Source organism: Panulirus ornatus, chromosome 42 (assembly GCF_036320965.1).
Source record: "Panulirus ornatus isolate Po-2019 chromosome 42, ASM3632096v1, whole genome shotgun sequence".
NCBI lineage: Eukaryota > Metazoa > Arthropoda > Malacostraca > Decapoda > Palinuridae > Panulirus > Panulirus ornatus.
Window position 1 is genome coordinate 29,474,521 of NC_092265.1, and position 9,500 is coordinate 29,484,020.

The following is a 9,500-nucleotide window of genomic DNA, read 5'->3' on the forward strand; positions in this document are numbered from 1 at the left end:
AGAGAGAGAGAGAGAGACTGATGGTGTTGTGTGATTAGAATAACCATACAGGGCGGACAGGAACATTAGTTTATTGCAGTAACATGACAGATTAACCTTAATTACATTTAATGTGACCTTCATCCCCCAGCCACGGCCATCAACAACTTGGTGAATCCTTGTGGCAACACAATGGACGAAGTTTGTGCATAAAGAGAAGAATGACACAACAATACCAGGCATTAGAAGCCTCCCATATGTAGGATAACCAGACTTACATTCTCTCGAAGGCCACACAATGAGGGCTCATGTGATACAGGTTTAGAAAAGCAGGTTTGTTGATTGATACAGACCAGACCTTAGATTTTAGCCTGAAAACAATGAACCTTTATTACCATGAATTTCCATATGACAACAAACAAACAGAGAAAAAAAAGATCAATACCTGGCCATAGATATGTCACAAGATATCTTGCTATATATAAAGACTTTAAAGATCAATATCTGACCATATGTATGTCTCAAGATATCTTGCTATATATAAAGACTGTAAAGATCAATATATGACCATAGATATGCCTCAAGATATCTTGTTATATATAAAGACTTTAAAGATCAATATCTGACCATATGTATGTCTCAAGATATCTTGCTATATATAAAGACTGTAAAGATCAATATATGACCATAGATATGTCTCAAGATATCTTGCTATATATAAACACTGTAAAGATCAATATCTGGCCATAGATATGTCTCAAGATATATTGCTATATATAAAGACTGTAAAGATCAATATATGACCATAGATATGTCTCAAGATATCTTGCTATATATAAAGACTGTAAAGATCAATATCTGACCATAGATATGTCTCAAGATATCTTGCTATATATAAAGACTGTAAAGATCAATATATGACCATAGATATGTCTCAAGATATCTTGCTATATATAAAGACTGTAAAGATCAATATAAGACCATAGATATGTCTCAAGATATCTTGCTATATATAAAGACTGTAAAGATCAATATATGATCATAAATATGTCTCATGATATCTTGCTATATATAAAGACTGTAAAGAGAATCAGAGATAAAACAGAAGTAACGAAAAGTAGATTACTTGTGTTGATGGTAAGGACAAGTAGGGACTTCATGACAACATGATGTAACAACCAATGATTTCTAATATTTTTATGATTAAATAAAACTAATATGTATTTGTCTTAGTTAACTGGGTTGACTATTGGGGTTGATTTGTAAATTTTGCACAATTATATCAGTCAGAGTTAACCAAACCTCTGCTGGACCATTGTGGTATGTAGGAAGCAATTTCTTCCCCATCCTAAACATTAATGATGAAGAGGTAGTTCTTGGCTATTATGTGAACAACTGAAAATAATGGCAAGTCACTTGTTCAAGCAGGAGTCTGGCACCTACGTCAGGTACTCAGTATAAATCATCCTTGATTTTCATCTTTGCACACATATTTACAATTAATTCTGATTATTTCATTTTGCGTAGGTCATGAAAAATCCATGTTTCCACCATATTGTTCAGATGTGACTGTTGCTATGCTGTTATAAGAACTGCCTCACATATGCACAAGTGGAGTGAGTGGATAATATCTGGACGTCACAGAGAATTTAAGGATAATACACACGACTATTCTTCCAGCATCTTCATCTGAAATCTAACACTGAAGCCAAGTATTTTGTGGGAAACACATTATGACGGATCTTCTGTTATTTGTTTAGCTTCTTCTTTCCTTCTCTTTCCCTTTCCATCTTCCTTTGTGTCTTTTCTGACCCCTGATACATCTTCATTAATCACAGTCTCTCTCTCTCTCTCTCTCTCTCTCTCTCTCTCTCTCTCTCTCTCTCTCTCTCTCTCTCTCTCTCTCTCTCTCTCTCTCTCTCTCTCTCCACTTCTCACATAACATGACAAGACGTAACTCACGCATTAGTTCTTCATAACTCTGGATTTTCCAGCAGTGATCGCTAGCTACGCGTTATCTCTGCTGCATTCTGGTCAAATCTTGCCAACACTCGTCAGCCTCAAGACAAAACACAATTAAACCTTTATTAATCATCGTTAAAGGAAGTGAAAACTCGACCTACACCTAGGAAAATCACTGACTAATATTCATTTTATCAAGCCTCAGTTGCCATACTCAGGTGTCTCCAGCTCCTGCCTCAGTTGCCATATCCAGATGTGTCGGCTGCTGCATCAGTTGCCATATCCAGGTGTGTTAGCTGCTGCCTCAGTTGGCAGGTGTTCTCAGCAGATGAGGTCACGCCGGAGAGAGACTGAGCCAAGACAATTTAGGAATGTTGTGTTTACTACAAAGCAACATGAAGCACTTCTGTAGAACTCAAGCTACCAAGGTTAGTCATCATTCATATTTTCCTTATTGCATCAACATAATTATACATTTTTGCTAAAACCTTTTATGGATATTTTATTACATTTTCACACCATATGTCTAAGTGCTACGTAATAGGTGACTGTTATTAATTATACAATTAAATAATAACTGCTTATGACGTAATATTGATATAAGGTACTTACTTAACATACAGAACTAACATACACTTTATATTTTTGGATAAGTGTGTTACTGTCATTTCCAATTTGATGTGCAATCATTTCGTCCAGTATATACAACCTGGGGTTATGTTCTCCAGCAGTCATACACGGACGGTGGTGTGATGTGTGGCTTCACGTGTCTGGCTGCTGCACACACAACATGGCCAATCCTTCTGCATGTCTTCTGCTGGTATTTGTATATCTATAAAGACAGTCTTAATGGTGCTGGACGTAGGCGTAATAATCATAGCTAGGCTTCCGTTACTATATGTATTCCTTCTATAATAAACAAAATAAGAGATATAGGAGAATGTTCGTGACCGGTGTTGGGAGGAGACCATATACTGTTCACCAGCCTTACGTATACAAGAGATGTGGGAGTGGGTCGTCAACAGAGCTCAGTAAGACACCAACAGTGGCAGTTAATTGTCAGAAGCGTTTCAAGTGAGCAGTTGCAAGGTGAGGCAATGGTGGTCAGGAAGGCTGTTCCTTGTAGCTCGCTAGTTAGCCCAGAGTTGAACGAGGCGGAGCTCAGTAGTGTACCTTTGTCGTGTATAATGACTGGATCATCTCTGCAACTTGAAGCAATCTAATAATCAACAGTTATGGAGTCAGATTCATATATGACAACAAATAGTTAGATAGATTGATGTTGTTAGATTGGGTAGGTGTCCGGCTGACATGGGCCCTTGTCTTACGACAGCTCGTTCTCAGAATGTCTGTTTACTGTACAGTTATGTTATTGTTAGAGTCACCAGCAGGTCTCCTCGTAGCAGTTATCTACTGTCGTTGTCACACTAGTGAGGTCTTCACCTACCTGTTGTTTGTTGTCGTTGTTAGATTTTCTAGGTTTACGTCCTACATCTAGAGTGTGGACGGCCCCTTCTCGGATCTAGTTTAACAGGTCATTTCTTGTTTACAGATTCGTCAGGTCCTTGCTTGGCTTGGGCCCTTATCATACGGGCTCTGTAACACGTATGTTTTATTATCTCTGAATTTAAAGCTATCAGCAAGTAAAGTTCGTTAACCAGAATGTGTACCGTACGGAAAAGCAAACAAATAACAAAATTTGCAACATGATAGCAGTCGATATTAGCCATCAGCAGGTAAGGTCATCAAGCCGCACCATAAATACGTCAGACAGTAACATCAGTTGTATAACAGGATGTATATATGTTGTTGGATTTAAGGGCTATCAGCTTGTGGTCATGAAGCCAGAATGTGAACCATAAGTACAACATAAAATGATCTTCCAGGGCCAGCAGGTAGCTGCATATAAAGCTATGAATGTCTGTCTTCATTACTGACTGCATAGAGGGAAGGGTTTGGGTAGAAAGGAATTCGGGAGGAGTATTTTGAGGGGTTCTCGGGAGTGTGATGAGTAGGGACACAAAAATAGTCCTTCTCCGGAGGAGGGTAACAGGTCCTGAGGCTCAGCCCAGGTGATGGTGTGAACAGTACACACATCACCAGCACACCTTTGATGGCGCTCCTACACCTTCGTGGCTGCTGCACTCTACACAGGAGCAGGGGATGATGGCACATATCTATGAAGCGAAAAGGTTTTCGATGAGACTGTGCTATTTCTTCCCTTCCCTGGTCGATGATACAGCCTTTCCCCAAGGTTACTTGTCATTCCTGGTGTAACGACTTATGGGTTGAGCCCAGTAACACCTTTTGAATAATAGTATGGAACAGAGTGGAGTGACCAAGATGAACAGCGTGTTCTGCACCTCAACCGATTAATTATATGATAAGAATAAAGAGAATTACACACCATAAATGTCACTTGGAAGGATCAAGCCAGAGATGAAGCATAGATAACTAGAAGGGTTAAGGAAACAAAAATTGTAAAATACCTTTACCTGGGATCAGTAGCACCTGTGGCAATGGACACACCTTCGTAATGCTTGATCACTTACAAGCGACAAACTATGATACGTAAACCTTAGGTATTGTTCGTCAGGAGAACAATTTACAAATATTTATAAAAGACATATATATGTTAGATATATCTTTATCCGAGACGTGTAACACTTGTGTGGATAGACACAGCTTTGTAATGCATGATCCATTACACGAAATGAACTTCACTAACGAAGAATTATACAACGCGTCGTTGAAGAACATTAATCAAATACCTATACAGAATTTTTATGTTACATAAAAGATATTTCTTGATAGTAGTAAACACAAGAAATGGTGACGAAAGAAAAGGGATGTAGAGGTAAATATTTTGTTAAAAAATGAATTACTCCTGCCTTAAACTAGCTCCTTGCAATGGATTTTGTTTTAGATACCCACAGTAAGATATATTGTGTGATTAATCACTATAAATGTTTATGTTTAACTGATCTTTTATTTCTTATAGTATTTCACTGATTCAGGTTAAAGAAACTTGGTTCTGAACAACCATTATAATGCAACACAATACATATTTACCATAAATAAATCATTTATCACAATAACCATTATGTTTGTACCAGATTCTTTACGTCCTCAATCACGTTTGTTAATATAAAAGGAATTTTTCCGCCACATTTCATTACATAACATATATCTACACGTGTGGAAATATATGTATATGTTTTTATAAATTTTTCTTTGGCTTTTATAATTAAGGTGTAAGATATCCGTCTGAAGAAAATACTAGATAATATTATAGGTTATGTGCGTGTGTGTGTGTGTGTGTGTGTGTGTGTGTGTGTGTGTGTGTGTGTGTGTGTGTGTGTGTGAGCGCACATAGGAGTGAAAACATATTTTACACTTACAAGGTTAAGAGACGGGGCAACACGAGTGTACAAATCCTTCCTCAAAACTCTCACGTGATAATGATTAAAGTAGTATACACACACACACACACACACACACACACACACACACACACACACACACACACACACACACACACGCACACACACACACACACAGAGGGGCTTTCAATTTTTAATGTAGATTGATTTCCTATCTTATTTTCGTCTACGAAATTCTACATCTTCAGTTCAGCACACCATTGTGGTAATGAAGGGAAAGTCACTACATTTACAAGCCGAGTGCACGTAGCTTATCCCACCTCGTTAGAGAAAAAACTTACCTGTATTTGAATTAATGAACGGGAGCAGAGAAGACAAAATTTTATTACACATTTATTATACAATTATATAATTTATATTATATACATTACCACATTTCCTGCACTTTTCATCACAAATTTGCTGAGGTCATAACCTTGTACTTACCATTACCTTACAACCTTAAGGATGGTGGTCTACAACACCTCTAGATTGATGGAGAAAACGAAAAGTTTCGTTTTACTATTAAGACCACAGAAATGCGGTAATTCCACTTCACTACCACTAACTACTAGTTATTTTACTTGTTGATTTTCACGGCTAAGATTTTCATCCTCTGAGCGAAGCCATACTATAATCGTCCTTATCTACTCTGAGCATTGGATAGCCTCCTGATGATCAAGATTGCTGTTTTGGTTGTCCGTTTCCCTTGTTACTGGTGCGCCTCACTGCACACCTTACATGAGTGCCTTCCACAGTATTAGGGACAGCTGCTGGGCCTCACTGTAGCTACTTCTGGGACGGTTGCCAATCTTCCTCGTATTCCCTCATGACCACAGCGCCAAACCGACTCCCGCCATCAGGCCGAAACGCACAAACATTTCTGACAAAATTGAGACAAACGCTTTCGCGTCAGTTTTGACACCAAGTGAATTTATACGACAACTACGTTCAAGATGCTTGGTTTTTCGTTCATGGATTGAACAGAAGCAACCAACGATGGTTGCTACTGCCCAATCCATGAAGTCCCCCCCACCACGGAAAGGTAACCAAGCTTCGGGGGGGATGGGTGTTTACCCTGACGCCAACGGAGAGACTCAATACAATATTTTTATTATAACTTTCCTTAATCTTGAAAAATGAATCAATGAGAGGGAACAATAGCCCCAGTCATATGAAGATTGGCTAACCGAATGTATATAGTTGTCAGTCCTTCTAACACTTGTATAGTTTCGATCATTAGAGCATCCATCTATTCATCTCATATAAGTGTTGCTAGGACAGTTGTCTATTAGTGCAGAGATCTTTTCCTCGGTAAAGAAAGTGTAGCCGGACTCCGCCCTCATGAGGTTACTGCACGACAGCAAAGATCACCCTTTGGTAGGCTGTGCTATAGGCAGCACAGCTCCGTCAAAGATCTCACTCCATAAGTGAACTTATATAGATTCCTTTTTTAACATTTTGTCTTGTCTATAAAGAACTCATCAGTTCTTCTCCAGTGAAAGCAAAAAATCATCGAGAAATTCATTTGCTTCCTCAATATCAGGATCTTGTGGCTCTGTGTGGGGGCCGGGGCTGGTGGGCAGTGTGTCTGGCTGTGTCTGGAGAGCGGGGCTGGTGGTCTTTGTGACTGGTTGTGTCTGGGGAGCGGGGCTGGTGGCCTCTGTGACTTGCTGTGTCTGGGAAGTGGGGCTGGTGGTCTCTGTGACTTGCTGTGTCTGGGAAGAGGGGCTGGTGGTCTCTGTGACTGGCTGTGTCTGGAGATCAGGGGAAGTCTTGGGCATAAATTTCAATATACTGTGAGCGATATCGTCCCTCAACCGATTCCTCTCGATCTTCTCTTGCACGGCCTTCATGATACGTTTCTGCGGCTTTCTCCATTTTCTTTGCATTTCAGTTGGTGATCCTGCGCCATCGAGCCACATGATACCAGAATAGTATCGTTCCTGTTTGCCAACGGGTCCAATCTTGGTGTCACACATGATGCCGAGTGAACCCAAATGGCGGCCGATATTTACGTTGGAAGCCACGGGCTCGTTATGTATCTTGCAGTAACTTTCATACCGTTGCTGCAGCTCTTTCCTGCTGATAAGGTACCGCTTCATAGTAATAGTCTTTCCCTTCATTTGAACGAAGGTATTCATGAAACTAACAAAGGAAGCTTTTCCTTTGTAATCCCGTTTGTAGTAACAGAAAGCCATTGAAGACGTGGATTGGGTCAGGCGAAGTTACACAGACTAACAAGATAGTCCTTCAATCAATGGTCCTGTATCAGCACTGAACTCGAAATACGTCAGAGGGACAATTTGAACCCAGGGCTGGAGTGCCAATTGATGAAATTCTCACGTCTTGCTTAACCAAGTAACCTCGGTTAGTCCTTGTTTATATTTAGATATAGTAAAGCTAATATAGTGAAGCTTGATGATTCTATTTATATGTAAGTTGCAATGCAGTTTATGTAAGGTTCACCTTTCAGATGGGTTCCTGATGTACTAACTTACATTCTGAGATATATATATATATATATATATATATATATATTGAGTGGGAGAAGTATAAAAGAAAGAGACAGGAGGTCAAGAGAAAGGTGCAAGAGGTGAAAAAAAGGGCAAATGAGAGTTGGGGTGAGAGACTATCAGTAAATTTTAGGGAGAATAAAAAGATGTTCTGGAAGGAGGTAAATAGGGTGCGTAAGACAAGGGAGCAAATGGGAACTTCAGTGAAGGGCGTAAATGGGGAGGTGATAACAAGTAGTGGTGATGTGAGAAGGAGATGGAATGAGTATTTTGAAGGTTTGTTGAATGTGTCTGATGACAGAGTGGCAGATATAGGGTGTTTTGGTCGTGGTGGTGTGCAAAGTGAGAGGGTTAGGGAAAATGATTTGGTAAACAGAGAAGAGGTAGTAAAAGCTTTGCGGAAGATGAAAGCCGGCAAGGCAGCAGGTTTGGATGGTATTGCAGTGGAATTTATTAAAAAAGGGGGTGACTGTATTGTTGACTGGTTGGTAAGGTTATTTAATGTATGTATGACTCATGGTGAGGTGCCTGAGGATTGGCGGAATGCGTGCATAGTGCCATTGTACAAAGGCAAAGGGGATAAGAGTGAGTGCTCAAATTACAGAGGTATAAGTTTGTTGAGTATTCCTGGTAAACTATATGGGAGGGTATTGATTGAGAGGGTGAAGGCATGTACAGAGCATCAGATTGGGGAAGAGCAGTGCGGTTTCAGAAGTGGTAGAGGATGTGTGGATCAGGTGTTTGCTTTGAAGAATGTATGTGAGAAATACTTAGAAAAGCAAATGGATTTGTATGTAGCATTTATGGATCTGGAGAAGGCATATGATAGAGTTGATAGAGATGCTCTGTGGAAGGTATTAAGAATATATGGTGTGGGAGGCAAGTTGTTAGAAGCAGTGAAAAGTTTTTATCGAGGATGTAAGGCATGTGTACGTGTAGGAAGAGAGGAAAGTGATTGGTTCTCAGTGAATGTAGGTTTGCGGCAGGGGTGTGTGATGTCTCCATGGTTGTTTAATTTGTTTATGGATGGGGTTGTTAGGGAGGTAAATGCAAGAGTCCTGGAAAGAGGGGCAAGTATGAAGTCTGTTGGGGATGAGAGAGCTTGGGAAGTGAGTCAGTTGTTGTTCGCTGATGATACAGCGCTGGTGGCTGATTCATTGTGAGAAAACTGCAGAAAGCTAGTGAATGAGTTTGGTAAAGTGTGTGGAAGAAGAAAGTTAAGAGTAAAAAGTGAAAAAGACAAGTTATTAGGATACAGTAGGGTTAGGACAAGTCAATTGGGAGGTTAGTTTTGAAAGGAGAAAAACTGGAGGAAGTGAAGTGTTTTAGATATCTGGGAGGGATCCTGTCAGCGGATGGAACCATGGAACGGAAGTGGACACCATAGGGTGGGGGGAGGGGGCGAAAAATTAGGGAGCGCATGAAAAATGTGCGGAATCCGAGAACATTATCTTCGGAAAGAGCAAAAATGGGTATGTTTTTGAAGGAATAGTGGTTCCAACAATGTTGTATGGTTGCGAGGGCGTGGGGCTATGGACAAGAGATGTGCTCAGGAGGATGGATGGTGCTGGAAATGAGATGTTTGAAGACAATTGTGTGGGGGTGAAGGTGGTTGATCGAG